The 26,236-nt window shown below is 47.4% G+C and overlaps 46 non-coding genes across 46 annotated transcripts; all 46 read right to left on the bottom strand.

Annotated features, from left to right (window-relative positions):
- Positions 1-532: 532 nt before the first annotated feature.
- Positions 533-604, bottom strand: TRNAD-GUC (transfer RNA aspartic acid (anticodon GUC)). The gene has a single exon. It is a non-coding gene; the product is annotated as a tRNA-Asp (tRNA).
- A 221-nt stretch (positions 605-825) lies between these two features.
- Positions 826-897, bottom strand: TRNAD-GUC (transfer RNA aspartic acid (anticodon GUC)). The gene has a single exon. It is a non-coding gene; the product is annotated as a tRNA-Asp (tRNA).
- Positions 898-1,120: 223 nt separating this feature from the next.
- Positions 1,121-1,192, bottom strand: TRNAD-GUC (transfer RNA aspartic acid (anticodon GUC)). Its single transcript has one exon. It is a non-coding gene; the product is annotated as a tRNA-Asp (tRNA).
- A 504-nt stretch (positions 1,193-1,696) lies between these two features.
- TRNAD-GUC (transfer RNA aspartic acid (anticodon GUC)) lies at positions 1,697-1,768 on the bottom strand. Its single transcript has one exon. It is a non-coding gene; the product is annotated as a tRNA-Asp (tRNA).
- A 221-nt stretch (positions 1,769-1,989) lies between these two features.
- On the bottom strand, positions 1,990-2,061 carry TRNAD-GUC (transfer RNA aspartic acid (anticodon GUC)). The gene has a single exon. It is a non-coding gene; the product is annotated as a tRNA-Asp (tRNA).
- Positions 2,062-2,285: 224 nt separating this feature from the next.
- Positions 2,286-2,357, bottom strand: TRNAD-GUC (transfer RNA aspartic acid (anticodon GUC)). Its single transcript has one exon. It is a non-coding gene; the product is annotated as a tRNA-Asp (tRNA).
- A 225-nt stretch (positions 2,358-2,582) lies between these two features.
- Positions 2,583-2,654, bottom strand: TRNAD-GUC (transfer RNA aspartic acid (anticodon GUC)). Its single transcript has one exon. It is a non-coding gene; the product is annotated as a tRNA-Asp (tRNA).
- A 508-nt stretch (positions 2,655-3,162) lies between these two features.
- TRNAD-GUC (transfer RNA aspartic acid (anticodon GUC)) lies at positions 3,163-3,234 on the bottom strand. Its single transcript has one exon. It is a non-coding gene; the product is annotated as a tRNA-Asp (tRNA).
- Positions 3,235-4,630: 1,396 nt separating this feature from the next.
- Positions 4,631-4,702, bottom strand: TRNAD-GUC (transfer RNA aspartic acid (anticodon GUC)). Its single transcript has one exon. It is a non-coding gene; the product is annotated as a tRNA-Asp (tRNA).
- Positions 4,703-4,927: 225 nt separating this feature from the next.
- TRNAD-GUC (transfer RNA aspartic acid (anticodon GUC)) lies at positions 4,928-4,999 on the bottom strand. Its single transcript has one exon. It is a non-coding gene; the product is annotated as a tRNA-Asp (tRNA).
- Positions 5,000-5,507: 508 nt separating this feature from the next.
- On the bottom strand, positions 5,508-5,579 carry TRNAD-GUC (transfer RNA aspartic acid (anticodon GUC)). The gene has a single exon. It is a non-coding gene; the product is annotated as a tRNA-Asp (tRNA).
- A 224-nt stretch (positions 5,580-5,803) lies between these two features.
- On the bottom strand, positions 5,804-5,875 carry TRNAD-GUC (transfer RNA aspartic acid (anticodon GUC)). The gene has a single exon. It is a non-coding gene; the product is annotated as a tRNA-Asp (tRNA).
- Positions 5,876-6,678: 803 nt separating this feature from the next.
- TRNAD-GUC (transfer RNA aspartic acid (anticodon GUC)) lies at positions 6,679-6,750 on the bottom strand. Its single transcript has one exon. It is a non-coding gene; the product is annotated as a tRNA-Asp (tRNA).
- Positions 6,751-6,975: 225 nt separating this feature from the next.
- On the bottom strand, positions 6,976-7,047 carry TRNAD-GUC (transfer RNA aspartic acid (anticodon GUC)). The gene has a single exon. It is a non-coding gene; the product is annotated as a tRNA-Asp (tRNA).
- Positions 7,048-7,272: 225 nt separating this feature from the next.
- Positions 7,273-7,344, bottom strand: TRNAD-GUC (transfer RNA aspartic acid (anticodon GUC)). Its single transcript has one exon. It is a non-coding gene; the product is annotated as a tRNA-Asp (tRNA).
- A 222-nt stretch (positions 7,345-7,566) lies between these two features.
- Positions 7,567-7,638, bottom strand: TRNAD-GUC (transfer RNA aspartic acid (anticodon GUC)). The gene has a single exon. It is a non-coding gene; the product is annotated as a tRNA-Asp (tRNA).
- A 511-nt stretch (positions 7,639-8,149) lies between these two features.
- On the bottom strand, positions 8,150-8,221 carry TRNAD-GUC (transfer RNA aspartic acid (anticodon GUC)). The gene has a single exon. It is a non-coding gene; the product is annotated as a tRNA-Asp (tRNA).
- Positions 8,222-9,032: 811 nt separating this feature from the next.
- TRNAD-GUC (transfer RNA aspartic acid (anticodon GUC)) lies at positions 9,033-9,104 on the bottom strand. Its single transcript has one exon. It is a non-coding gene; the product is annotated as a tRNA-Asp (tRNA).
- Positions 9,105-9,325: 221 nt separating this feature from the next.
- TRNAD-GUC (transfer RNA aspartic acid (anticodon GUC)) lies at positions 9,326-9,397 on the bottom strand. The gene has a single exon. It is a non-coding gene; the product is annotated as a tRNA-Asp (tRNA).
- Positions 9,398-9,905: 508 nt separating this feature from the next.
- Positions 9,906-9,977, bottom strand: TRNAD-GUC (transfer RNA aspartic acid (anticodon GUC)). Its single transcript has one exon. It is a non-coding gene; the product is annotated as a tRNA-Asp (tRNA).
- Positions 9,978-10,201: 224 nt separating this feature from the next.
- On the bottom strand, positions 10,202-10,273 carry TRNAD-GUC (transfer RNA aspartic acid (anticodon GUC)). Its single transcript has one exon. It is a non-coding gene; the product is annotated as a tRNA-Asp (tRNA).
- Positions 10,274-11,368: 1,095 nt separating this feature from the next.
- Positions 11,369-11,440, bottom strand: TRNAD-GUC (transfer RNA aspartic acid (anticodon GUC)). The gene has a single exon. It is a non-coding gene; the product is annotated as a tRNA-Asp (tRNA).
- Positions 11,441-12,252: 812 nt separating this feature from the next.
- TRNAD-GUC (transfer RNA aspartic acid (anticodon GUC)) lies at positions 12,253-12,324 on the bottom strand. The gene has a single exon. It is a non-coding gene; the product is annotated as a tRNA-Asp (tRNA).
- A 221-nt stretch (positions 12,325-12,545) lies between these two features.
- TRNAD-GUC (transfer RNA aspartic acid (anticodon GUC)) lies at positions 12,546-12,617 on the bottom strand. Its single transcript has one exon. It is a non-coding gene; the product is annotated as a tRNA-Asp (tRNA).
- A 223-nt stretch (positions 12,618-12,840) lies between these two features.
- On the bottom strand, positions 12,841-12,912 carry TRNAD-GUC (transfer RNA aspartic acid (anticodon GUC)). Its single transcript has one exon. It is a non-coding gene; the product is annotated as a tRNA-Asp (tRNA).
- A 505-nt stretch (positions 12,913-13,417) lies between these two features.
- Positions 13,418-13,489, bottom strand: TRNAD-GUC (transfer RNA aspartic acid (anticodon GUC)). Its single transcript has one exon. It is a non-coding gene; the product is annotated as a tRNA-Asp (tRNA).
- A 221-nt stretch (positions 13,490-13,710) lies between these two features.
- TRNAD-GUC (transfer RNA aspartic acid (anticodon GUC)) lies at positions 13,711-13,782 on the bottom strand. Its single transcript has one exon. It is a non-coding gene; the product is annotated as a tRNA-Asp (tRNA).
- Positions 13,783-14,006: 224 nt separating this feature from the next.
- TRNAD-GUC (transfer RNA aspartic acid (anticodon GUC)) lies at positions 14,007-14,078 on the bottom strand. Its single transcript has one exon. It is a non-coding gene; the product is annotated as a tRNA-Asp (tRNA).
- A 225-nt stretch (positions 14,079-14,303) lies between these two features.
- Positions 14,304-14,375, bottom strand: TRNAD-GUC (transfer RNA aspartic acid (anticodon GUC)). The gene has a single exon. It is a non-coding gene; the product is annotated as a tRNA-Asp (tRNA).
- Positions 14,376-14,883: 508 nt separating this feature from the next.
- On the bottom strand, positions 14,884-14,955 carry TRNAD-GUC (transfer RNA aspartic acid (anticodon GUC)). The gene has a single exon. It is a non-coding gene; the product is annotated as a tRNA-Asp (tRNA).
- A 1,396-nt stretch (positions 14,956-16,351) lies between these two features.
- TRNAD-GUC (transfer RNA aspartic acid (anticodon GUC)) lies at positions 16,352-16,423 on the bottom strand. Its single transcript has one exon. It is a non-coding gene; the product is annotated as a tRNA-Asp (tRNA).
- A 225-nt stretch (positions 16,424-16,648) lies between these two features.
- TRNAD-GUC (transfer RNA aspartic acid (anticodon GUC)) lies at positions 16,649-16,720 on the bottom strand. Its single transcript has one exon. It is a non-coding gene; the product is annotated as a tRNA-Asp (tRNA).
- Positions 16,721-17,228: 508 nt separating this feature from the next.
- Positions 17,229-17,300, bottom strand: TRNAD-GUC (transfer RNA aspartic acid (anticodon GUC)). Its single transcript has one exon. It is a non-coding gene; the product is annotated as a tRNA-Asp (tRNA).
- Positions 17,301-17,524: 224 nt separating this feature from the next.
- TRNAD-GUC (transfer RNA aspartic acid (anticodon GUC)) lies at positions 17,525-17,596 on the bottom strand. The gene has a single exon. It is a non-coding gene; the product is annotated as a tRNA-Asp (tRNA).
- An 804-nt stretch (positions 17,597-18,400) lies between these two features.
- TRNAD-GUC (transfer RNA aspartic acid (anticodon GUC)) lies at positions 18,401-18,472 on the bottom strand. The gene has a single exon. It is a non-coding gene; the product is annotated as a tRNA-Asp (tRNA).
- Positions 18,473-20,151: 1,679 nt separating this feature from the next.
- TRNAD-GUC (transfer RNA aspartic acid (anticodon GUC)) lies at positions 20,152-20,223 on the bottom strand. Its single transcript has one exon. It is a non-coding gene; the product is annotated as a tRNA-Asp (tRNA).
- A 224-nt stretch (positions 20,224-20,447) lies between these two features.
- Positions 20,448-20,519, bottom strand: TRNAD-GUC (transfer RNA aspartic acid (anticodon GUC)). The gene has a single exon. It is a non-coding gene; the product is annotated as a tRNA-Asp (tRNA).
- A 513-nt stretch (positions 20,520-21,032) lies between these two features.
- Positions 21,033-21,104, bottom strand: TRNAD-GUC (transfer RNA aspartic acid (anticodon GUC)). The gene has a single exon. It is a non-coding gene; the product is annotated as a tRNA-Asp (tRNA).
- Positions 21,105-21,323: 219 nt separating this feature from the next.
- TRNAD-GUC (transfer RNA aspartic acid (anticodon GUC)) lies at positions 21,324-21,395 on the bottom strand. Its single transcript has one exon. It is a non-coding gene; the product is annotated as a tRNA-Asp (tRNA).
- Positions 21,396-21,618: 223 nt separating this feature from the next.
- Positions 21,619-21,690, bottom strand: TRNAD-GUC (transfer RNA aspartic acid (anticodon GUC)). Its single transcript has one exon. It is a non-coding gene; the product is annotated as a tRNA-Asp (tRNA).
- Positions 21,691-22,494: 804 nt separating this feature from the next.
- Positions 22,495-22,566, bottom strand: TRNAD-GUC (transfer RNA aspartic acid (anticodon GUC)). The gene has a single exon. It is a non-coding gene; the product is annotated as a tRNA-Asp (tRNA).
- A 507-nt stretch (positions 22,567-23,073) lies between these two features.
- TRNAD-GUC (transfer RNA aspartic acid (anticodon GUC)) lies at positions 23,074-23,145 on the bottom strand. Its single transcript has one exon. It is a non-coding gene; the product is annotated as a tRNA-Asp (tRNA).
- Positions 23,146-23,663: 518 nt separating this feature from the next.
- On the bottom strand, positions 23,664-23,735 carry TRNAD-GUC (transfer RNA aspartic acid (anticodon GUC)). Its single transcript has one exon. It is a non-coding gene; the product is annotated as a tRNA-Asp (tRNA).
- A 224-nt stretch (positions 23,736-23,959) lies between these two features.
- Positions 23,960-24,031, bottom strand: TRNAD-GUC (transfer RNA aspartic acid (anticodon GUC)). The gene has a single exon. It is a non-coding gene; the product is annotated as a tRNA-Asp (tRNA).
- Positions 24,032-24,835: 804 nt separating this feature from the next.
- TRNAD-GUC (transfer RNA aspartic acid (anticodon GUC)) lies at positions 24,836-24,907 on the bottom strand. The gene has a single exon. It is a non-coding gene; the product is annotated as a tRNA-Asp (tRNA).
- Positions 24,908-25,996: 1,089 nt separating this feature from the next.
- TRNAD-GUC (transfer RNA aspartic acid (anticodon GUC)) lies at positions 25,997-26,068 on the bottom strand. Its single transcript has one exon. It is a non-coding gene; the product is annotated as a tRNA-Asp (tRNA).
- Positions 26,069-26,236: the final 168 nt, after the last annotated feature.

Raw genomic sequence — 26,236 nt, forward strand, 5'->3', positions numbered from 1 at the left:
ACTATACTAACAAGGATATGCGCATGATGGCAGACACGACGGTGTTGTCTGCGATATCAACACTCTAGCTTGACACGACTGTTTCAGTGGGAGAGAAAAAAAAAACAGATACCTGGCGCTAGAGCTTCCCCTTTATATTAGCTTACTCTGGAGGAGATGGAGAAAACGAAGATTATTTTGCCGATTGTATATTAGTGCAGGTTGAATTTCCACCCTATGGTAACTAAAAGATTACTGCTCCCTGTCGGGGAATCGAACCCCGGTCTCCCGCGTGACAGGTGGGGATACTGGCCACTATACTAAGGAGGATATGCGCATGCACGGCAGACACGACGGTATTGTCTGCGAGATCACAACTCTAGCTTGACATGACTGTTTCAGTGGGAGAGGAAAAAAACAAAGACAGCTGGCGCTAGAGCTTCCACATTATATTAGCTTACTCTGGAGGAGACGGAGAAAACGAAGAATATTTTGCCGAATGGTATAGCAGTGCATGTTCAATTTCCACCCTATGGTAACTAAAAAATTACTGCTCCCCGTCGGGGAATCGAACCCCGGTCTCCCACGTGACAAGCGGGGATACTGACCACTATACTAACGAGGATATGTGCATGCACGGCAGACACGACGGTGTTGTCTGCGAGACCAACACTCTAGCTTGACACGACTGTTTCAGTGGGAGAGAAAAAAAACAGATACCTGGCGCTAGAGCTTCCCCTTTATATTAGCTTACTCTGGAGGAGATGGAGAAAACGAAGATTATTTTGCCAATTGGTATAGCAGTGCAGGTTCAATTTCCACCCTACGGTAACTAAAAAATTACTGCTCCCCGTTGGGGAATCGAACCCCGGTCTCCCGCGTGACAGGCGGGGATACTGACCACTATACTAACGAGGATTTGCGCATGCACGGCAGACACGACGGTGTTGTCAGCGAGATCACAACTCTAGCTTGACATGACTGTTTCAGTGGGAGAGGAAAAAAACAAAGACACCTGGTGCTAGAGCTTCCCCATTATATTAGCTTACTCTGGAGGAGATGGAGAGAACGAAGATTATTTTGCCGATTGGTATAGCAGTGCAGGTTCAATTTCCACCCTATGGTGATTAAAAAATTACTGCTCCCCGTTGGGGAATCGAACCCCGGTCTCCCGCGTGACAGGCGGGGATACTGACCGCTATACTAACGAGGATATGCGCATGCACGGCAGACACGACGGTGTTGTCAGCGAGATCACAACTCTCGCTTGACATGACTTTTTCAGTGGGACAGAAAAAAAACACCTGGCTCTAGAGCTTCCCCATTATATTAGCTTACTCTGGGGGAGATGAGAAAACGAAGATTATTTTGCCGAATGATATATTAGTGCACGTTGAATTTCCACCCTGTGGTAACTACAAAATTACTGCTCCCCGTCCGGGAAGTAAACCCCGGTCTCCCGAGTGACAGGCAGGGATACTGACCACTATACTAACGAGGATATGCGCATGCACGGCAGACACGACGGTGTTGTCAGCGAGATCACAACTCTCGCTTGACATGACTTTTTCAGTGGGACAGAAAAAAAACACCTGGCTCTAGAGCTTCCCCATTATATTAGCTTACTCTGGAGGAGATGGAGAAAACGAAGATTATTTTGCCGATTGTATATTAGTGCAGGTTGAATTTCCACCCTATGGTAACTAAAAGATTACTGCTCCCCGTCGGGGAATCGAACCCCAGTCTCCCGCGTGACAGGCGGGGATACTGGCCACTATACTAACGAGGATATGCGCATGCACGGCAGACACGACGGTATTGTCTGCGAGATCACAACTCTCGCTTGACATGACTTTTTCAGTGGAAGAGAAAAAAAACAGACACCTGGCGCTAGAGCTTCCACATTATATTAGCTTACTCTGGAGGAGATGGAGAAAACGAAGATTATTTTGCCGAATGGTATAGCAGTGCAGGTTCAATTTCCACCCTATGGTAACTAAAAAGTTACTGCTCCCCGTCGGGGAATCGAACCCCGGTCTCCCGCGTGACAGGCGGGGATACTGACCACAATACTAACGAGGATATGTGCATGCACGGCAGACACGATGGTGTTGTCAGCGAGATCACAACTCTAGCTTGACATGACTGTTTCAGTGGGAGAGGAAAAAAAACAAAAGACGCCTGGCGCTAGAGCTTCCCCATTATATTAGCTTACTTTGGAGGAGATAGAGAGAACGAAGATTATTTTACGATTGGTATAGCAGTGCAGGTTCAATTTCCACCCTATGGTAACTAAGAAAGTACTGCTCCCCGTCGGGGAATCGAACCCCGGTCTCCCGCGTGACAGGCGGGGATACTGACCACTATACTAACGAGGATATGTGTATGCACGGAAGACACGACGGTGTTGTCAGCGAGATCACTACTCTAGCTTGACATGACTGTTTCAGTGGGAGAGGAAAAAAAAACAAAAACACCTGGCGCTAGAGCTTCCCCATTATATTCGCTTACTCTGGGGGAGATGGAGAAAACGAAGATTATTTTGCCGAATGATATATTAGTGCAGGTTGAATTTCCGCCCTATGGTGACTAAAAAATTACTGCTCCCCATTGGGGAATCGAACCCCGGTCTCCCGCGTGACAGGCGGGGATACTGACCGCTATACTAACGAGGATATGCGCATGCACGGCAGACACGACGGTGTTGTCAGCGAGATCACAACTCTCGCTTGACATGACTTTTTCAGTGGGACAGAAAAAAAACACCCGGCTCTAGAGCTTCCCCATTATATTAGCTTACTCTGGGGGAGATGAGAAAACGAAGATTATTTTGCCGAATGATATATTAGTGCACGTTGAATTTCCACCCTGTGGTAACTACAAAATTACTGCTCCCCGTCCGGTAATTAAACCCCGGTCTCCCGCGTGACAGGCAGGGATACTGACCACTATACTAACGAGGATATGCGCATGACGGCAGAAACGACGGTGTTGTCTGTGATATCAACACTCTAGCTTGACACGACTGTTTCAGTGGAAGAGAAAAAAAAACAGACACCTGGCGCTAGAGCTTCCACATTATATTAGCTTACTCTGGAGGAGATGGAGAAAACGAAGATTATTTTGCCGATTGTATATTAGTGCAGGTTGAATTTCCACCCTATGGTAACTAAAAGATTACTGCTCCCCGTCGGGGAATCGAACCCCAGTCTCCCGCGTGACAGGCGGGGATACTGGCCACTATACTAACGAGGATATGCGCATGCACGGCAGACACGACGGTATTGTCTGCGAGATCACAACTCTAGCTTAACATGACTGTTTCAGTGGGAGAGGAAAAAAAACAAAGACACCTGGCACTAGAGCTTCCACATTATATTAGCTTACTCTGGAGGAGACGGAGAAAACGAAGATTATTTTGCCGATTGGTATAGCAGTGCAGGTTCAATTTCCACCCTATGGTAACTAAGAAAGTACTGCTCCCCGTCGGGGAATTAAACGCCGGTCTCCCGCGTGACAGGCGGGGATACTGACCACTATACTAACGAGGATATGTGTATGCACGGAAGACACGACGGTGTTGTCAGCGAGATCAAAACTCTAGCTTGACATGACTGTTTCAGTGGGAGAGGAAAAAAAACAAAGACACCTGGCGCTAGAGTTTCCCCATTATATTAGCTTACTCTGGAAGAGATGGAGAGAACGAAGATTATTTTGCCGATTGGTATAGCAGTGCAGGTTCAATTTCCACCCTATGGTAACTAAAAAATTACTGCTCCCCGTTGGGAAATCGAACGCCGGTCTCCCGCGTGACAGGCGGGGATACTGACCACTATACCAACGAGGATATGCGCATGCACGGCAGACACGACGGTGTTGTCAGCGAGATCACAACTCCTACTTGACATGACATTTCAGTGGGACAGAAAAAAAACACCTGGCGCTAGAGCTTCCCCATTATATTCGCTTACTCTGGGGGAGATGGAGAAAACGAAGATTATTTTGCCGAATGATATATTAGTGCAGGTTGAATTTCCGCCCCATGGTAACTAAAAAATTACTGCTCCCCGTCGGGGAATTAAACCCCGGTCTTCCGCGTGACAGGCAGGGATACTGACCACTATACTAACGAGGATATGCGCATGACGGCAGACGCGACGGTGTTGTCTGCGAGATCAACACTCTAGCTTGACACGACTGTTTCAGTGGGAGAGAAAAAAAACAGACACCTGGCACTTGAGCTTCTCCATTATATTAGCTTACTCTGGAGGAGATGGAGTAAACGAAGATCATTTTGCCGAATGGTATAGCAGTGCAAGTTCAATTTCCACCCTATAGTACCTAAAAAATTACTGCTCACCGTCAGCGAATCGAACCCCGATCTCCCGCGTGACAGGCGGGGATACTGACCACTATACTAACGAGGATATGTGCATGCACGGCAGACATGACGGTGTTGTCAGCGAGATCACAACTCTAGCTTGACATGACTGTTTCAGTGGGAGAGGAAAAAAAACAAAAGACGCCTGGCGCTAGAGCTTCCCCATTATATTAGCTTACTTTGGAGGAGATAGAGAGAACGAAGATTATTTTACGATTGGTATAGCAGTGCAGGTTCAATTTCCACCCTATGGTAACTAAGAAAGTACTGCTCCCCGTCGGGGAATCGAACCCCGGTCTCCCGCGTGACAGGCGGGGATACTGACCACTATACTAACGAGGATATGTGTATGCACGGAAGACACGACGGTGTTGTCAGCGAGATCACTACTCTAGCTTGACATGACTGTTTCAGTGGGAGAGGAAAAAAAAACAAAAACACCTGGCGCTAGAGCTTCCCCATTATATTCGCTTACTCTGGGGGAGATGGAGAAAACGAAGATTATTTTGCCGAATGATATATTAGTGCAGGTTGAATTTCCGCCCTATGGTGACTAAAAAATTACTGCTCCCCATTGGGGAATCGAACCCCGGTCTCCCGCGTGACAGGCGGGGATACTGACCGCTATACTAACGAGGATATGCGCATGCACGGCAGACACGACGGTGTTGTCAGCGAGATCACAACTCTCGCTTGACATGACTTTTTCAGTGGGACAGAAAAAAAACACCCGGCTCTAGAGCTTCCCCATTATATTAGCTTACTCTGGGGGAGATGAGAAAACGAAGATTATTTTGCCGAATGATATATTAGTGCACGTTGAATTTCCACCCTGTGGTAACTACAAAATTACTGCTCCCCGTCCGGGAATTAAACCCCGGTCTCCCGCGTGACAGGCAGGGATACTGACCACTATACTAACGAGGATATGCGCATGACGGCAGAAACGACGGTGTTGTCTGTGATATCAACACTCTAGCTTGACACGACTGTTTCAGTGGAAGAGAAAAAAAAACAGACACCTGGCGCTAGAGCTTCCACATTATATTAGCTTACTCTGGAGGAGATGGAGAAAACGAAGATTATTTTGCCGATTGTATATTAGTGCAGGTTGAATTTCCACCCTATGGTAACTAAAAGATTACTGCTCCCCGTCGGGGAATCGAACCCCAGTCTCCCGCGTGACAGGCGGGAATACTGGCCACTATACTAACGAGGATATGCGCATGCACGGCAGACACGACGGTATTGTCTGCGAGATCACAACTCTAGCTTAACATGACTGTTTCAGTGGGAGAGGAAAAAAAACAAAGACACCTGGCACTAGAGCTTCCACATTATATTAGCTTACTCTGGAGGAGATGGAGAGAACGAAGAATATTTTGCCGATTGGTATAGTAGTGCAGGTTCAATTTCCACCCTATGGTAACTAAAAAAGTACTGCTCCCCGTCGGGGAATCGAACCCCGGTGTCCCGCGTGACAGGCGGGGATACTGACCACTATACTAACGAGGATATGTGTATGCACGGAAGACACGACGGTGTTGTCAGCGAGATCAAAACTCTAGCTTGACATGACTGTTTCAGTGGGAGAGGAAAAAAAACAAAGACACCTGGCGCTAGAGTTTCCCCATTATATTAGCTTACTCTGGAAGAGATGGAGAGAACGAAGATTATTTTGCCGATTGGTATAGCAGTGCAGGTTCAATTTCCACCCTATGGTAACTAAAAAATTACTGCTCCCCGTTGGGAAATCGAACGCCGGTCTCCCGCGTGACAGGCGGGGATACTGACCACTATACCAACGAGGATATGCGCATGCACGGCAGACACGACGGTGTTGTCAGCGAGATCACAACTCCTACTTGACATGACATTTCAGTGGGACAGAAAAAAAACACCTGGCGCTAGAGCTTCCCCATTATATTAGCTTACTCTGGGGGAGATGAGAAAACGAAGATTATTTTGCCGAATGATATATTAGTGCACGTTGAATTTCCACCCTGTGGTAACTACAAAATTACTGCTCCCCGTCCGGGAATTAAACACCGGTCTCCCGCGTGACAGGCAGGGATACTGACCACTATACTAACGAGGATATGCGCATGACGGCAGACACGACGGTGTTGTCTGTGATATCAACACTCTAGCTTGACACGACTGTTTCAGTGGAAGAGAAAAAAAACAGACACCTGGCGCTAGAGCTTCCACATTATATTAGCTTACTCTGGAGGAGATGGAGAAAACGAAGATTATTTTGCCGAATGGTATAGCAGTGCAGGTTCAATTTCCACCCTATGGTAACTAAAAAGTTACTGCTCCCCGTCGGGGAATCGAACCCCGGTCTCCCGCGTGACAGGCGGGGATACTGACCACAATACTAACGAGGATATGTGCATGCACGGCAGACACGATGGTGTTGTCAGCGAGATCACAACTCTAGCTTGACATGACTGTTTCAGTGGGAGAGGAAAAAAAAACAAAAGACGCCTGGCGCTAGAGCTTCCCCATTATATTAGCTTACTTTGGAGGAGATAGAGAGAACGAAGATTATTTTACGATTGGTATAGCAGTGCAGGTTCAATTTCCACCCTATGGTAACTAAGAAAGTACTGCTCCCCGTCGGGGAATCGAACCCCGGTCTCCCGCGTGACAGGCGGGGATACTGACCACTATACTAACGAGGATATGTGTATGCACGGAAGACACGACGGTGTTGTCAGCGAGATCACAACTCTAGCTTGACATGACTGTTTCAGTGGGAGAGGAAAAAAAAACAAAGACACCTGGCGCTAGACTTTCCCCATTATATTAGCTTACTCTGGAGGAGATGGAGAGAACGAAGATTATTTTGCCGATTGGTATAGCAGTGCAGGTTCAATTTCCACCCTATGGTAACTAAAAAATTACTGCTCCCCGTCGGGGAATCGAACCCCAGTCTCCCGCGTGACAGGCGGGGATACTGGCCACTATACTAACGAGGATATGCGCATGCACGGCAGACACGGCGGTATTGTCTGCGAGATCACAACTCTAGCTTAACATGACTGTTTCAGTGGGAGAGGAAAAAAAACAGACACCTGGCGCTAGAGCTTCTACATTATATTAGCTTACTCTGGAGGAGATGGAGAGAACGAAGAATATTTTGCCGATTGGTATAGTAGTGCAGGTTCAATTTCCACCCTATGGTAACTAAAAAAGTACTGCTCCCCGTCGGGGAATCGAACCCCGGTCTCCCGCGTGACAGGCGGGGATACTGACCACTATACTAACAAGGATATGTGTATGCACGGAAGACACGACGGTGTTGTCAGCGAGATCAAAACTCTAGCTTGACATGACTGTTTCAGTGGGAGAGGAAAAAAAACAAAGACACCTGGCGCTAGAGTTTCCCCATTATATTAGCTTACTCTGGAAGAGATGGAGAGAACGAAGATTATTTTGCAGATTGGTATAGCAGTGCAGGTTCAATTTCCACCCTATGGTAACTAAAAAATTACTGCTCCCCGTTGGGAAATCGAACGCCGGTCTCCCGCGTGACAGGTGGGGATACTGACCACTATACCAACGAGGATATGCGCATGCACGGCAGACACGACGGTGTTGTCAGCGAGATCACAACTCCTACTTGACATGACATTTCAGTGGGACAGAAAAAAAACACCTGGCGCTAGAGCTTCCCCATTATATTCGCTTACTCTGGGGGAGATGGAGAAAACGAAGAATATTTTGCCGAATGATATATAGTGCAGGTTGAATTTCCACCCTATGGTAACTAAAAAATTACTGCTCCCCGTCGGGGAATCGAACCCCGGTCTCCCGCGTGACAGGCGGGGATACTGACCACTATACTAACGAGGATATGCGCATGCACGGCAGACACGACGGTATTGTCTGCGAGATCACAACTCTAGCTTGACATGACTGTTTCAGTGGGAGAGCAAAAAAAACAAACACACCTGGCGCTAGAGCTTCCACATTATATTAGCTTACTCTGGAGGAGACGGAGAAAACGAAGATTATTTTGCCGATTGGTATAGCAGTGCAGGTTCAATTTTCACCCTATGGTAACTAAGAAAGTACTGCTCCCCGTCGGGGAATTAAACCCTGGTCTCCCGCGTGACAGGCGGGGATACTGACCACTATACTAACAAGGATATGCGCATGATGGCAGACACGACGGTGTTGTCTGCGATATCAACACTCTAGCTTGACACGACTGTTTCAGTGGGAGAGAAAAAAAAACAGATACCTGGCGCTAGAGCTTCCCCTTTATATTAGCTTACTCTGGAGGAGATGGAGAAAACGAAGATTATTTTGCCGATTGTATATTAGTGCAGGTTGAATTTCCACACTATGGTAACTAAAAGATTACTGCTCCCTGTCGGGGAATCGAACCCCGGTCTCCCGCGTGACAGGCGGGGATACTGGCCACTATACTAAGGAGGATATGCGCATGCACGGCAGACACGACGGTATTGTCTGCGAGATCACAACTCTAGCTTGACATGACTGTTTCAGTGGGAGAGGAAAAAAACAAAGACAGCTGGCGCTAGAGCTTCCACATTATATTAGCTTACTCTGGAGGAGACGGAGAAAACGAAGAATATTTTGCCGAATGGTATAGCAGTGCATGTTCAATTTCCACCCTATGGTAACTAAAAAATTACTGCTCCCCGTCGGGGAATCGAACCCCGGTCTCCCACGTGACAAGCGGGGATACTGACCACTATACTAACGAGGATATGTGCATGCACGGCAGACACGACGGTGTTGTCTGCGAGACCAACACTCTAGCTTGACACGACTGTTTCAGTGGGAGAGAAAAAAAACAGATACCTGGCGCTAGAGCTTCCCCTTTATATTAGCTTACTCTGGAGGAGATGGAGAAAACGAAGATTATTTTGCCAATTGGTATAGCAGTGCAGGTTCAATTTCCACCCTATGGTGACTAAAAAATTACTGCTCCCCATTGGGGAATCGAACCCCGGTCTCCCGCGTGACAGGCGGGGATACTGACCGCTATACTAACGAGGATATGCGCATGCACGGCAGACACGACGGTGTTGTCAGCGAGATCACAACTCTCGCTTGACATGACTTTTTCAGTGGGACAGAAAAAAAACACCTGGCTCTAGAGCTTCCCCATTATATTAGCTTACTCTGGGGGAGATGAGAAAACGAAGATTATTTTGCCGAATGATATATTAGTGCACGTTGAATTTCCACCCTGTGGTAACTACAAAATTACTGCTCCCCGTCCGGGAATTAAACCCCGGTCTCCCGCGTGACAGGCAGGGATACTGACCACTATACTAACGAGGATATGCGCATGACGGCAGAAACGACGGTGTTGTCTGTGATATCAACACTCTAGCTTGACACGACTGTTTCAGTGGAAGAGAAAAAAAAACAGACACCTGTCGCTAGAGCTTCCACATTATATTAGCTTACTCTGGAGGAGATGGAGAAAACGAAGATTATTTTGCCGATTGTATATTAGTGCAGGTTGAATTTCCACCCTATGGTAACTAAAAGATTACTGCTCCCCGTCGGGGAATCGAACCCCAGTCTCCCGCGTGACAGGCGGGGATACTGGCCACTATACTAACGAGGATATGCGCATGCACGGCAGACACGACGGTATTGTCTGCGAGATCACAACTCTAGCTTAACATGACTGTTTCAGTGGGAGAGGAAAAAAAACAAAGACACCTGGCGCTAGAGCTTCTACATTATATTAGCTTACTCTGGAGGAGATGGAGAGAACGAAGAATATTTTGCCGATTGGTATAGTAGTGCAGGTTCAATTTCCACCCTATGGTAACTAAAAAAGTACTGCTCCCCGTCGGGGAATCGAACCCCGGTGTCCCGCGTGACAGGCGGGGATACTGACCACTATACTAACGAGGATATGTGTATGCACGGAAGACACGACGGTGTTGTCAGCGAGATCAAAACTCTAGCTTGACATGACTGTTTCAGTGGGAGAGGAAAAAAAACAAAGACACCTGGCGCTAGAGTTTCCCCATTATATTAGCTTACTCTGGAAGAGATGGAGAGAACGAAGATTATTTTGCCGATTGGTATAGCAGTGCAGGTTCAATTTCCACCCTATGGTAACTAAAAAATTACTGCTCCCCGTTGGGAAATCGAACGCCGGTCTCCCGCGTGACAGGCGGGGATACTGACCACTATACCAACGAGGATATGCGCATGCACGGCAGACACGACGGTGTTGTCAGCGAGATCACAACTCCTACTTGACATGACATTTCAGTGGGACAGAAAAAAAACACCTGGCGCTAGAGCTTCACCATTATATTCGCTTACTATGGGGGAGATGGAGAAAACGAAGATTATTTTGCCGAATGATATATTAGTGCAGGTTGAATTTCCGCCCTATGGTAACTAAAAAATTACTGCTCCCCGTCGGGGAATTAAACCCCGGTCTTCCGCGTGACAGGCGGGGATACTGACCACTATACTAACAAGGATATGTGTATGCACGGAAGACACGACGCTGTTGTCAGCGAGATCAAAACTCTAGCTTGACATGACTGTTTCAGTGGGAGAGGAAAAAAAACAAAGACACCTGGCGCTAGAGTTTCCCCATTATATTAGCTTACTCTGGAAGAGATGGAGAGAACGAAGATTATTTTGCCGATTGGTATAGCAGTGCAGGTTCAATTTCCACCCTATGGTAACTAAAAAATTACTGCTCCCCGTTGGGAAATCGAACGCCGGTCTCCCGCGTGACAGGTGGGGATACTGACCACTATACCAACGAGGATATGCGCATGCACGGCAGACACGACGGTGTTGTCAGCGAGATCACAACTCCTACTTGACATGACATTTCAGTGGGACAGAAAAAAAACACCTGGCGCTAGAGCTTCCCCATTATATTCGCTTACTCTGGGGGAGATGGAGAAAACGAAGAATATTTTGCCGAATGATATATAGTGCAGGTTGAATTTCCACCCTATGGTAACTAAAAAATTACTGCTCCCCGTCGGGGAATCGAACCCCGGTCTCCCGCGTGACAGGCGGGGATACTGACCACTATACTAACGAGGATATGCGCATGCACGGCAGACACGACGGTATTGTCTGCGAGATCACAACTCTAGCTTGACATGACTGTTTCAGTGGGAGAGCAAAAAAAAACAAACACACCTGGCGCTAGAGCTTCCACATTATATTAGCTTACTCTGGAGGAGACGGAGAAAACGAAGATTATTTTGCCGATTGGTATAGCAGTGCAGGTTCAATTTTCACCCTATGGTAACTAAGAAAGTACTGCTCCCCGTCGGGGAATTAAACCCTGGTCTCCCGCGTGACAGGCGGGGATACTGACCACTATACTAACAAGGATATGCGCATGATGGCAGACACGACGGTGTTGTCTGCGATATCAACACTCTAGCTTGACACGACTGTTTCAGTGGGAGAGAAAAAAAAGCAGATACCTGGCGCTAGAGCTTCCCCTTTATATTAGCTTACTCTGGAGGAGATGGAGAAAACGAAGATTATTTTGCCGATTGTATATTAGTGCAGGTTGAATTTCCACCCTATGGTAACTAAAAGATTACTGCTCCCTGTCGGGGAATCGAACCCCGGTCTCCCGCGTGACAGGCGGGGATACTGGCCACTATACTAAGGAGGATATGCGCATGCACGGCAGACACGACGGTATTGTCTGCGAGATCACAACTCTAGCTTGACATGACTGTTTCAGTGGGAGAGGAAAAAAACAAAGACAGCTGGCGCTAGAGCTTCCACATTATATTAGCTTACTCTGGAGGAGACGGAGAAAACGAAGAATATTTTGCCGAATGGTATAGCAGTGCATGTTCAATTTCCACCCTATGGTAACTAAAAAATTACTGCTCCCCGTCGGGGAATCGAACCCCGGTCTCCCACGTGACAAGCGGGGATACTGACCACTATACTAACGAGGATATGTGCATGCACGGCAGACACGACGGTGTTGTCTGCGAGACCAACACTCTAGCTTGACACGACTGTTTCAGTGGGAGAGAAAAAAAACAGATACCTGGCGCTAGAGCTTCCCCTTTATATTAGCTTACTCTGGAGGAGATGGAGAAAACGAAGATTATTTTGCCAATTGGTATAGCAGTGCAGGTTCAATTTCCACCCTACGGTAACTAAAAAATTACTGCTCCCCGTTGGGGAATCGAACCCCGGTCTCCCGCGTGACAGGCGGGGATACTGACCACTATACTAACGAGGATTTGCGCATGCACGGCAGACACGACGGTGTTGTCAGCGAGATCACAACTCTAGCTTGACATGACTGTTTCAGTGGGAGAGGAAAAAAACAAAGACACCTGGTGCTAGAGCTTCCCCATTATATTAGCTTACTCTGGAGGAGATGGAGAGAACGAAGATTATTTTGCCGATTGGTATAGCAGTGCAGGTTCAATTTCCACCCTATGGTGATTAAAAAATTACTGCTCCCCGTTGGGGAATCGAACCCCGGTCTCCCGCGTGACAGGCGGGGATACTGACCGCTATACTAACGAGGATATGCGCATGCACGGCAGACACGACGGTGTTGTCAGCGAGATCACAACTCTCGCTTGACATGACTTTTTCAGTGGGACAGAAAAAAAACACCTGGCTCTAGAGCTTCCCCATTATATTAGCTTACTCTGGGGGAGATGAGAAAACGAAGATTATTTTGCCGAATGATATATTAGTGCACGTTGAATTTCCACCCTGTGGTAACTACAAAATTACTGCTCCCCGTCCGGGAAGTAAACCCCGGTCTCCCGAGTGACAGGCAGGGATACTGACCACTATACTAACGAGGATATGCGCATGCACGGCAGACACGACGGTGTTGTCAGCGAGATCACAACTCTCGCTTGACATGACTTTTTCAGTGGGACAGAAAAAAAAACACCTGGCTCTAGAGCTTCCCCATTATATTAGCTTACTCTGGAGGAGATGGAGAAAACGAAGATTATTTTGCCGATTGTATATTAGTGCAGGTTGAATTTCCACCCTATGGTAACTAAAAGATTACTGCTCCCCGTCGGGGAATCGAACCCCAGTCTCCCGCGTGACAGGCGGGGATACTGGCCACTATACTAACGAGGATATGCGCATGCACGGCAGACACGACGGTATTGTCTGCGAGATCACAACTCTCGCTTGACATGACTTTTTCAGTGGAAGAGAAAAAAAACAGACACCTGGCGCTAGAGCTTCCACATTATATTAGCTTACTCTGGAGGAGATGGAGAAAACGAAGATTATTTTGCCGAATGGTATAGCAGTGCAGGTTCAATTTCCACCCTATGGTAACTAAAAAGTTACTGCTCCCCGTCGGGGAATCGAACCCCGGTCTCCCGCGTGACAGGCGGGGATACTGACCACAATACTAACGAGGATATGTGCATGCACGGCAGACACGATGGTGTTGTCAGCGAGATCACAACTCTAGCTTGACATGACTGTTTCAGTGGGAGAGGAAAAAAAACAAAAGACGCCTGGCGCTAGAGCTTCCCCATTATATTAGCTTACTTTGGAGGAGATAGAGAGAACGAAGATTATTTTACGATTGGTATAGCAGTGCAGGTTCAATTTCCACCCTATGGTAACTAAGAAAGTACTGCTCCCCGTCGGGGAATCGAACCCCGGTCTCCCGCGTGACAGGCGGGGATACTGACCACTATACTAACGAGGATATGTGTATGCACGGAAGACACGACGGTGTTGTCAGCGAGATCACTACTCTAGCTTGACATGACTGTTTCAGTGGGAGAGGAAAAAAAAACAAAAACACCTGGCGCTAGAGCTTCCCCATTATATTCGCTTACTCTGGGGGAGATGGAGAAAACGAAGATTATTTTGCCGAATGATATATTAGTGCAGGTTGAATTTCCGCCCTATGGTGACTAAAAAATTACTGCTCCCCATTGGGGAATCGAACCCCGGTCTCCCGCGTGACAGGCGGGGATACTGACCGCTATACTAACGAGGATATGCGCATGCACGGCAGACACGACGGTGTTGTCAGCGAGATCACAACTCTCGCTTGACATGACTTTTTCAGTGGGACAGAAAAAAAACACCCGGCTCTAGAGCTTCCCCATTATATTAGCTTACTCTGGGGGAGATGAGAAAACGAAGATTATTTTGCCGAATGATATATTAGTGCACGTTGAATTTCCACCCTGTGGTAACTACAAAATTACTGCTCCCCGTCCGGGAATTAAACCCCGGTCTCCCGCGTGACAGGCAGGGATACTGACCACTATACTAACGAGGATATGCGCATGACGGCAGAAACGACGGTGTTGTCTGTGATATCAACACTCTAGCTTGACACGACTGTTTCAGTGGAAGAGAAAAAAAAACAGACACCTGGCGCTAGAGCTTCCACATTATATTAGCTTACTCTGGAGGAGATGGAGAAAACGAAGATTATTTTGCCGATTGTATATTAGTGCAGGTTGAATTTCCACCCTATGGTAACTAAAAGATTACTGCTCCCCGTCGGGGAATCGAACCCCAGTCTCCCGCGTGACAGGCGGGGATACTGGCCACTATACTAACGAGGATATGCGCATGCACGGCAGACACGACGGTATTGTCTGCGAGATCACAACTCTAGCTTAACATGACTGTTTCAGTGGGAGAGGAAAAAAAACAAAGACACCTGGCACTAGAGCTTCCACATTATATTAGCTTACTCTGGAGGAGACGGAGAAAACGAAGATTATTTTGCCGATTGGTATAGCAGTGCAGGTTCAATTTCCACCCTATGGTAACTAAGAAAGTACTGCTCCCCGTCGGGGAATTAAACGCCGGTCTCCCGCGTGACAGGCGGGGATACTGACCACTATACTAACGAGGATATGTGTATGCACGGAAGACACGACGGTGTTGTCAGCGAGATCAAAACTCTAGCTTGACATGACTGTTTCAGTGGGAGAGGAAAAAAAACAAAGACACCTGGCGCTAGAGTTTCCCCATTATATTAGCTTACTCTGGAAGAGATGGAGAGAACGAAGATTATTTTGCCGATTGGTATAGCAGTGCAGGTTCAATTTCCACCCTATGGTAACTAAAAAATTACTGCTCCCCGTTGGGAAATCGAACGCCGGTCTCCCGCGTGACAGGCGGGGATACTGACCACTATACCAACGAGGATATGCGCATGCACGGCAGACACGACGGTGTTGTCAGCGAGATCACAACTCCTACTTGACATGACATTTCAGTGGGACAGAAAAAAAACACCTGGCGCTAGAGCTTCCCCATTATATTCGCTTACTCTGGGGGAGATGGAGAAAACGAAGATTATTTTGCCGAATGATATATTAGTGCAGGTTGAATTTCCGCCCCATGGTAACTAAAAAATTACTGCTCCCCGTCGGGGAATTAAACCCCGGTCTTCCGCGTGACAGGCAGGGATACTGACCACTATACTAACGAGGATATGCGCATGACGGCAGACGCGACGGTGTTGTCTGCGAGATCAACACTCTAGCTTGACACGACTGTTTCAGTGGGAGAGAAAAAAAACAGACACCTGGCACTTGAGCTTCTCCATTATATTAGCTTACTCTGGAGGAGATGGAGTAAACGAAGATCATTTTGCCGAATGGTATAGCAGTGCAAGTTCAATTTCCACCCTATAGTACCTAAAAAATTACTGCTCACCGTCAGCGAATCGAACCCCGATCTCCCGCGTGACAGGCGGGGATACTGACCACTATACTAACGAGGATATGTGCATGCACGGCAGACATGATGGTGTTGTCAGCGAGATCACAACTCTAGCTTGACATGACTGTTTCAGTGGGAGAGGAAAAAAAACAAAAGACGCCTGGCGCTAGAGCTTCCCCATTATATTAGCTTACTTTGGAGGAGATAGAGAGAACGAAGATTATTTTACGATTGGTATAGCAGTGCAGGTTCAATTTCCACCCTATGGTAACTAAGAAAGTACTGCTCCCCGTCGGGGAATCGAACCCCGGTCTCCCGCGTGACAGGCGGGGATACTGACCACTATACTAACGAGGATATGTGTATGCACGGAAGACACGACGGTGTTGTCAGCGAGATCACTACTCTAGCTTGACATGACTGTTTCAGTGGGAGAGGAAAAAAAAACAAAAACACCTGGCGCTAGAGCTTCCCCATTATATTCGCTTACTCTGGGGGAGATGGAGAAAACGAAGATTATTTTGCCGAATGATATATTAGTGCAGGTTGAATTTCCGCCCTATGGTGACTAAAAAATTACTGCTCCCCATTGGGGAATCGAACCCCGGTCTCCCGCGTGACAGGCGGGGATACTGACCGCTATACTAACGAGGATATGCGCATGCACGGCAGACACGACGGTGTTGTCAGCGAGATCACAACTCTCGCTTGACATGACTTTTTCAGTGGGACAGAAAAAAAACACCCGGCTCTAGAGCTTCCCCATTATATTAGCTTACTCTGGGGGAGATGAGAAAACGAAGATTATTTTGCCGAATGATATATTAGTGCACGTTGAATTTCCACCCTGTGGTAACTACAAAATTACTGCTCCCCGTCCGGGAATTAAACCCCGGTCTCCCGCGTGACAGGCAGGGATACTGACCACTATACTAACGAGGATATGCGCATGACGGCAGAAACGACGGTGTTGTCTGTGATATCAACACTCTAGCTTGACACGACTGTTTCAGTGGAAGAGAAAAAAAAACAGACACCTGGCGCTAGAGCTTCCACATTATATTAGCTTACTCTGGAGGAGATGGAGAAAACGAAGATTATTTTGCCGATTGTATATTAGTGCAGGTTGAATTTCCACCCTATGGTAACTAAAAGATTACTGCTCCCCGTCGGGGAATCGAACCCCAGTCTCCCGCGTGACAGGCGGGAATACTGGCCACTATACTAACGAGGATATGCGCATGCACGGCAGACACGACGGTATTGTCTGCGAGATCACAACTCTAGCTTAACATGACTGTTTCAGTGGGAGAGGAAAAAAAACAAAGACACCTGGCACTAGAGCTTCCACATTATATTAGCTTACTCTGGAGGAGATGGAGAGAACGAAGAATATTTTGCCGATTGGTATAGTAGTGCAGGTTCAATTTCCACCCTATGGTAACTAAAAAAGTACTGCTCCCCGTCGGGGAATCGAACCCCGGTGTCCCGCGTGACAGGCGGGGATACTGACCACTATACTAACGAGGATATGTGTATGCACGGAAGACACGACGGTGTTGTCAGCGAGATCAAAACTCTAGCTTGACATGACTGTTTCAGTGGGAGAGGAAAAAAAACAAAGACACCTGGCGCTAGAGTTTCCCCATTATATTAGCTTACTCTGGAAGAGATGGAGAGAACGAAGATTATTTTGCCGATTGGTATAGCAGTGCAGGTTCAATTTCCACCCTATGGTAACTAAAAAATTACTGCTCCCCGTTGGGAAATCGAACGCCGGTCTCCCGCGTGACAGGCGGGGATACTGACCACTATACCAACGAGGATATGCGCATGCACGGCAGACACGACGGTGTTGTCAGCGAGATCACAACTCCTACTTGACATGACATTTCAGTGGGACAGAAAAAAAACACCTGGCGCTAGAGCTTCCCCATTATATTCGCTTACTCTGGGGGAGATGGAGAAAACGAAGATTATTTTGCCGAATGATATATTAGTGCAGGTTGAATTTCCGCCCCATGGTAACTAAAAAATTACTGCTCCCCGTCGGGGAATTAAACCCCGGTCTTCCGCGTGACAGGCAGGGATACTGACCACTATACTAACGAGGATATGCGCATGACGGCAGACGCGACGGTGTTGTCTGCGAGATCAACACTCTAGCTTGACACGACTGTTTCAGTGGGAGAGAAAAAAAACAGACACCTGGCACTTGAGCTTCTCCATTATATTAGCTTACTCTGGAGGAGATGGAGTAAACGAAGATCATTTTGCCGAATGGTATAGCAGTGCAAGTTCAATTTCCACCCTATGGTATCTAAAAAATTACTGCTCCCCGTCGGGGAATCGAACCCCGGTCTCCCGCGTGACAGGCGGGGATACTGACCACTATACTAACGAGGATATGCGCATGCACGGCAGACACGACGGTATTATCTGCGAGATCACAACTCTAGCTTGACATGACTGTTTCAGTGGGAGAGCAAAAAAAACAAACACACCTGGCGCTAGAGCTTCCACATTATATTAGCTTACTCTGGAGGAGACGGAGAAAACGAAGATTATTTTGCCGATTGGTATAGCAGTGCAGGTTCAATTTTCACCCTATGGTAACTAAGAAAGTACTGCTCCCCGTCGGGGAATTAAACCCTGGTCTCCCGCGTGACAGGCGGGGATACTGACCACTATACTAACAAGGATATGCGCATGATGGCAGACACGACGGTGTTGTCTGCGATATCAACACTCTAGCTTGACACGACTGTTTCAGTGGGAGAGAAAAAAAAACAGATACCTGGCGCTAGAGCTTCCCCTTTATATTAGCTTACTCTGGAGGAGATGGAGAAAACGAAGATTATTTTGCCGATTGTATATTAGTGCAGGTTGAATTTCCACCCTATGGTAACTAAAAGATTACTGCTCCCCGTCGGGGAATCGAACCCCGGTCTCCCACGTGACAGGCGGGGATACTGGCCACTATACTAAGGAGGATATGCGCATGCACGGCAGACACGACGGTATTGTCTGCGAGATCACAACTCTAGCTTGACATGACTGTTTCAGTGGGAGAGGAAAAAACAAAGACACCTGGCGCTAGAGCTTCCACATTATATTAGCTTACTCTGGAGGAGACGGAGAAAACGAAGAATATTTTGCCGAATGGTATAGCAGTGCATGTTCAATTTCCACCCTATGGTAACTAAAAAATTACTGCTCCCCGTCGGGGAATCGAACCCCGGTCTCCCAAGTGACAAGCGGGGATACTGACCACTATACTAACGAGGATATGCGCATGCACGGCAGACACGACGGTGTTGTCAGCGAGATCACAACTCTCGCTTGACATGACTTTTTCAGTGGGACAGAAAAAAAACACCTGGCTCTAGAGCTTCCCCATTATATTAGCTTACTCTGGGGGAGATGAGAAAACGAAGATTATTTTGCCGAATGATATATTAGTGCACGTTGAATTTCCACCCTGTGGTAACTACAAAATTACTGCTCCCCGTCCGGGAAGTAAACCCCGGTCTCCCGAGTGACAGGCAGGGATACTGACCACTATACTAACGAGGATATGCGCATGCACAGCAGACACGACGGTGTTGTCAGCGAGATCACAACTCTCGCTTGACATGACTTTTTCAGTGGGACAGAAAAAAAACACCTGGCTCTAGAGCTTCCCCATTATATTAGCTTACTCTGGGGGAGATGAGAAAACGAAGATTATTTTGCCGAATGATATATTAGTGCACGTTGAATTTCCACCCTGTGGTAACTACAAAATTACTGCTCCCCGTCCGGGAAGTAAACCCCGGTCTCCCGAGTGACAGGCAGGGATACTGACCACTATACTAACGAGGATATGCGCATGACGGCAGACACGACGGTGTTGTCTGTGATATCAACACTCTAGCTTGACACGACTGTTTCAGTGGAAGAGAAAAAAAAACAGACACCTGGTGCTAGAGCTTCCACATTATATTAGCTTACTCTGGAGGAGATGGAGAAAACGAAGATTATTTTGCCGAATGGTATAGCAGTGCAGGTTCAATTTCCACCCTATGGTAACTAAAAAGTTACTGCTCCCCGTCGGGGAATCGAACCCCGGTCTCCCGCGTGACAGGCGGGGATACTGACCACAATACTAACGAGGATATGTGCATGCACGGCAGACACGATGGTGTTGTCAGCGAGATCACAACTCTAGCTTGACATGACTGTTTCAGTGGGAGAGGAAAAAAAACAAAAGACACATGGCGCTAGAGCTTCCCCATTATATTAGCTTACTTTGGAGGAGATAGAGAGAACGAATATTATTTTACGATTGGTATAGCAGTGCAGGTTCCATTTCCACCCTATGGTAACTAAGAAAGTACTGCTCCCCGTCGGGGAATCGAACCCCGGTCTCCCGCGTGACAGGCGGGGATACTGACCACTATACTAACGAGGATATGTGTATGCACGGAAGACACGACGGTGTTGTCAGCGAGATCACTACTCTAGCTTGACATGACTGTTTCAGTGGGAGAGGAAAAAAAACAAAGACACCTGGCGCTAGACTTTCCCCATTATATTAGCTTACTCTGGAGGAGATGGAGAGAACGAAGATTATTTTGCCGATTGGTATAGCAGTGCAGGTTCAATTTCCACCCTATGGTAACTTAAAAATTACTGCTCCCCGTTGGGGAATCGAACCCCGGTCTCCAACGTGACAGGCGGGGATACTGACCACTATACTAACGAGGATATGCGCATGCACAGCAAACACGACGGTGTTGTCAGCGAGATCACAACTCTCGCTTGACATGACTTTTTCAGTGGGACAGAAAAAAAACACCTGGTGCTAGAGCTTCCCCATTAGATTAGCTTACTCTGGGGGAGATGAAGAAAACGAAGATTAATTTGCCGAATGATATATTAGTGCAGGTTGAATTTCCACCCTGTGGTAACTAAAATATTGCTGCTCCCCGTCGGGGAATTAAACCCCGGTCTCCCGCGTGACAGGCAGGGATACTGACCACTATACTAACGAGGATAAGCGCATGACGGCAGACACGACGGTGTTGTCTGCGAGATCAACACTCTAGCTTGACACGACTGTTTCAGTGGGAGAGAAAAAAAACAGATACCTGGCGCTAGAGCTTCCCCTTTATATTAGCTTACTCTGGAGGAGATGGAGAAAACGAAGATTATTTTGCCGATTGTATATTAGTGCAGGTTGAATTTCCACCCTATGGTAACTAAAAGATTACTGCTCCCCGTCGGGGAATCGAACCCCAGTCTCCCGCGTGACAGGCGGGGATACTGGCCACTATACTAACGAGGATATGCGCATGCACGGCAGACACGACGGTATTGTCTGCGAGATCACAACTCTAGCTTAACATGACTGTTTCAGTGGGAGAGGAAAAAAACAAAGACACCTGGCGCTAGAGCTTCTACATTATATTAGCTTACTCTGGAGGAGATGGAGAGAACGAAGAGTATTTTGCCGATTGGTATAGTAGTGCAGGTTCAATTTCCACCCTATGGTAACTAAAAAAGTACTGTTCCCCGTCGGGGAATCGAACCCCGGTCTCCCGCGTGACAGGCGGGGATACTGACCACTATACTAACGATGATATGTGTATGCACGGAAGACACGACGGTGTTGTCAGCGAGATCAAAACTCTAGCTTGACATGACTGTTTCAGTGGGAGAGGAAAAAAAACAAAGACACCTGGCGCTAGAGTTTCCCCATTATATTAGCTTACTCTGGAAGAGATGGAGAGAACGAAGATTATTTTGCCGATTGGTATAGCAGTGCAGGTTCAATTTCCACCCTATGGTAACTAAAAAATTACTGCTCCCCGTTGGGAAATCGAACGCCGGTCTCCCGCGTGACAGGCGGGAATACTGACCACTATACCAACGAGGATATGCGCATGCACGGCAGACACGACGGTGTTGTCAGCGAGATCACAACTCCTACTTGACATGACATTTCAGTGGGACAGAAAAAAAACACCTGGCGCTAGAGCTTCCCCATTATATTCGCTTACTCTGGGGGAGATGGAGAAAACGAAGATTATTTTGCCGAATGATATATTAGTGCAGCTTGAATTTCCACCCTATGGTAACTAAAAAATTACTGCTCCCCGTCGGGGAATTAAACCCCGGTCTTCCGCGTGACAGGCAGGGATACTGACCACTATACTAACGAGGATATGCGCATGACGGCAGACACGACGGTGTTGTCTGCGAGATCAACACTCTAGCTTGACACGACTGTTTCAGTGGGAGAGAAAAAAAACAGACACCTGGCACTTGAGCTTCTCCATTATACTAGCTTACTCTGGAGGAGATGGAGTAAACGAAGATCATTTTGCCGAATGGTATAGCAGTGCAAGTTCAATTTCCACCCTATGGTAACTAAAAAATTACTGCTCCCCGTCGGGGAATCGAACCGCGGTCTCCCGCGTGACAGGCGGGGATACTGACCACTATACTAACGAGGATATGCGCATGCACGGCAGACACGACGGTGTTGTCAGCGAGATCACAACTCTCGCTTGACATGACTTTTTCAGTGGGACAGAAAAAAACAGCTGGCGCTAGAGCTTCCCCTTTATATTAGCTTACTCTGGGGGAGATGGAGAAAACGAAAATATTTTTGCCGAATGATATATTAGTGCACGTTGAATTTCCACCCTGTGGTAACTAAAAAATTACTGCCTCCGTTGGGAAATTAAACCCCGGTGTCCCGCGTGACAGGCAGGGAAACTGACCACTATACTAACAAGGATATGCGCATGACGGCAGACACGACGGTGTTGTCTGCGAGATCAACACTCTAGCTTGACACGACTGTTTCAGTGGGAGAGAAAAAAAACAGATACCTGGCGCTAGAGCTTCCCCTTTATATTAGCTTACTCTGGAGGAGATGGAGAAAACGAAGATTATTTTGCCGAATGGTATATTAGTGCAGGTTGAATTTCCACCCTATGGTAACTAAAAGATTACTGCTCCCCGTCGGGGAATCGAACCCCGGTCTCCCGCGTGACAGGCGGGGATACTGGCCACTATACGAACGAGGATATGCGCATGCACGGCAGACACGACGGTATTGTCTGCGAGATCACAACTCTAGCTTGAAGTGACTGTTTCAGTGGGAGAGGAAAAAAAACAATGACACCTGGCGCTAGAGCTTCCACATTATATTAGCTTACTCTGGAGGAGACGGAGAAAACGAAGATTATTTTGCCGAATGGTATAGCAGTGCAGGTTCAATTTCCACCCTATGGTAACTAAAAGTTACTGCTCCCTGTCGGGGAATCGAACCCCGGTCTCCCGCGTGACAGCCGGGATACTGACCACTATACTAACGAGGATATGTGCATGCACGGCAGACACGACGGTGTTGTCAGCGAGATCACAACTCTAGCTTGACATGACTGTTTCAGTGGGAGAGGAAAAAAAACAAAGACACCTGGTGCTAGAGCTTCCCCATTATATTAGCTTACTCTGGAGGGGATGGAGGGAACGAAGATTATTTTGCCGATTGGTATAGCAGTGCAGGTTCAATTTCCACCCTATGGTAACTAAAAAATTACTGCTCCCCGTCGGGGAATCGAACCCCGGTCTCCCGCGTGACAGGCGGGGATACTGGCCACTATACTAACGAGGATATGCGCATGCACGGCAGACACGACGGTATTGTCTGCGAGATCACAACTCTAGCTTAACATGACTGTTTCAGTGGGAGAGGAAAAAAAACAAAGACACCTGGCGCTAGAGCTTCTAGATTATATTAGCTTACTCTGGAGGAGATGGAGAGAACGAAGAATATTTTGCCGATTGGTATAGTAGTGCAGGTTCAATTTCCACCCTATGGTAACTAAAAAAGTACTGCTCCCCGACGGGGAATCGAACCCCGGTCTCCCGCGTGACAGGCGGGGATACTGACCACTATACTAACGAGGATATGTGTATGCACGGAAGACACGACGGTGTTGTCAGCGAGATCAAAACTCTAGCTTGACATGACTGTTTCAGTGGGAGAGGAAAAAAACAAAGACACCTGGCGTTAGAGTTTCCCCATTATATTAGCTTACTCTGGAAGAGATGGAGAGAACGAAGATTATTTTGCCGATTGGTATAGCAGTGCAGGTTCAATTTCCACCCTATGGTAACTAAAAAATTACTGCTCCCCGTTGGGAAATCGAACGCCGGTCTCCCGCGTGACAGGCGGGGATACTGACCACTATACCAACGAGGATATGCGCATGCACGGCAGACACGACGGTGTTGTCAGCGAGATCACAACTCCTACTTGACATGAGATTTCAGTGGGACAGAAAAAAAACACCTGGCGCTAGAGCTTCCCCATTATATTCGCTTACTCTGGGGGAGATGGAGAAAACGAAGATTATTTTGCCGAATGATATATTAGTGCAGGTTGAATTTTCACCCTATGGTAACTAAAAAATTACTGCTCCCCGTCGCGGAATTAAACCCCGGTCTTCCGCGTGACAGGCAGGGATACTGACCACTATACTAACGAGGATATGCGCATGACGGCAGACACGACGGTGTTGTCTGCGAGATCAACACTCTAGCTTAACACGACTGTTTCAGTGGGAGAGAAAAAAAAACAGACACCTGGCACTTGAGCTTCTCCATTATATTAGCTTACTCTGGAGGAGATGGAGTAAACGAAGATCATTTTGCCGAATGGTATAGCAGTGCAAGTTCAATTTCCACCCTATGGTAACTAAAAAATTACTGCTCCCCGTCGGGGAATCGAACCCCGGTCTCCCGCGTGACAGGCGGGGATACTGACCACTATACTAACGAGGATATGCGAATGCACGGCAGACACGACGGTGTTGTCAGCGAGATCACAACTCTCGCTTGACATGACTTTTTCAGTGGGACAGAAAAAAAACACCTGGCGCTAGAGCTTCCCCTTTATATTAGCTTACTCTGGGGGAGATGGAGAAAACGAAAATATTTTTGCCGAATGATATATTAGTGCACGTTGAATTTCCACCCTGTGGTAACTAAAAAATTACTGCCTCCGTTGGGAAATTCAACCCCAGTCTCCCGCGTGACAGGCAGGGAAACTGACCACTATACTAACAAGGATATGCGCATGACGGCAGACACGACGGTGTTGTCTGCGAGATCAACACTCTAGCTTGACACGGCTGTTTCAGTGGGAGAGAAAAAAAAACAGATACCTGGCGCTAGAGCTTCCCCTTTATATTAGCTTACTCTGGAAGAGATGGAGAGAACGAAGATTATTTTGCCGATTGGTATAGCAGTGCAGGTTCAATTTCCACCCTATGGTAACTAAAAAATTACTGCTCCCCGTTGGGAAATCGAACGCCGGTCTCCCGCGTGACAGGCGGGAATACTGACCACTATACCAACGAGGATATGCGCATGCACGGCAGACACGACGGTGTTGTCAGCGAGATCACAACTCCTACTTGACATGACATTTCAGTGGGACAGAAAAAAAACACCTGGCGCTAGAGCTTCCCCATTATATTCGCTTACTCTGGGGGAGATGGAGAAAACGAAGATTATTTTGCCGAATGATATATTAGTGCAGCTTGAATTTCCACCCTATGGTAACTAAAAAATTACTGCTCCCCGTCGGGGAATTAAACCCCGGTCTTCCGCGTGACAGGCAGGGATACTGACCACTATACTAACGAGGATATGCGCATGACGGCAGACACGACGGTGTTGTCTGCGAGATCAACACTCTAGCTTGACACGACTGTTTCAGTGGGAGAGAAAAAAAACAGACACCTGGCACTTGAGCTTCTCCATTATACTAGCTTACTCTGGAGGAGATGGAGTAAACGAAGATCATTTTGCCGAATGGTATAGCAGTGCAAGTTCAATTTCCACCCTATGGTAACTAAAAAATTACTGCTCCCCGTCGGGGAATCGAACCGCGGTCTCCCGCGTGACAGGCGGGGATACTGACCACTATACTAACGAGGATATGCGCATGCACGGCAGACACGACGGTGTTGTCAGCGAGATCACAACTCTCGCTTGACATGACTTTTTCAGTGGGACAGAAAAAAACACCTGGCGCTAGAGCTTCCCCTTTATATTAGCTTACTCTGGGGGAGATGGAGAAAACGAAAATATTTTTGCCGAATGATA

The sequence above is a fragment of the Rhipicephalus microplus genome, chromosome 9, assembly GCF_043290135.1.
Source record: "Rhipicephalus microplus isolate Deutch F79 chromosome 9, USDA_Rmic, whole genome shotgun sequence".
NCBI lineage: Eukaryota > Metazoa > Arthropoda > Arachnida > Ixodida > Ixodidae > Rhipicephalus > Rhipicephalus microplus.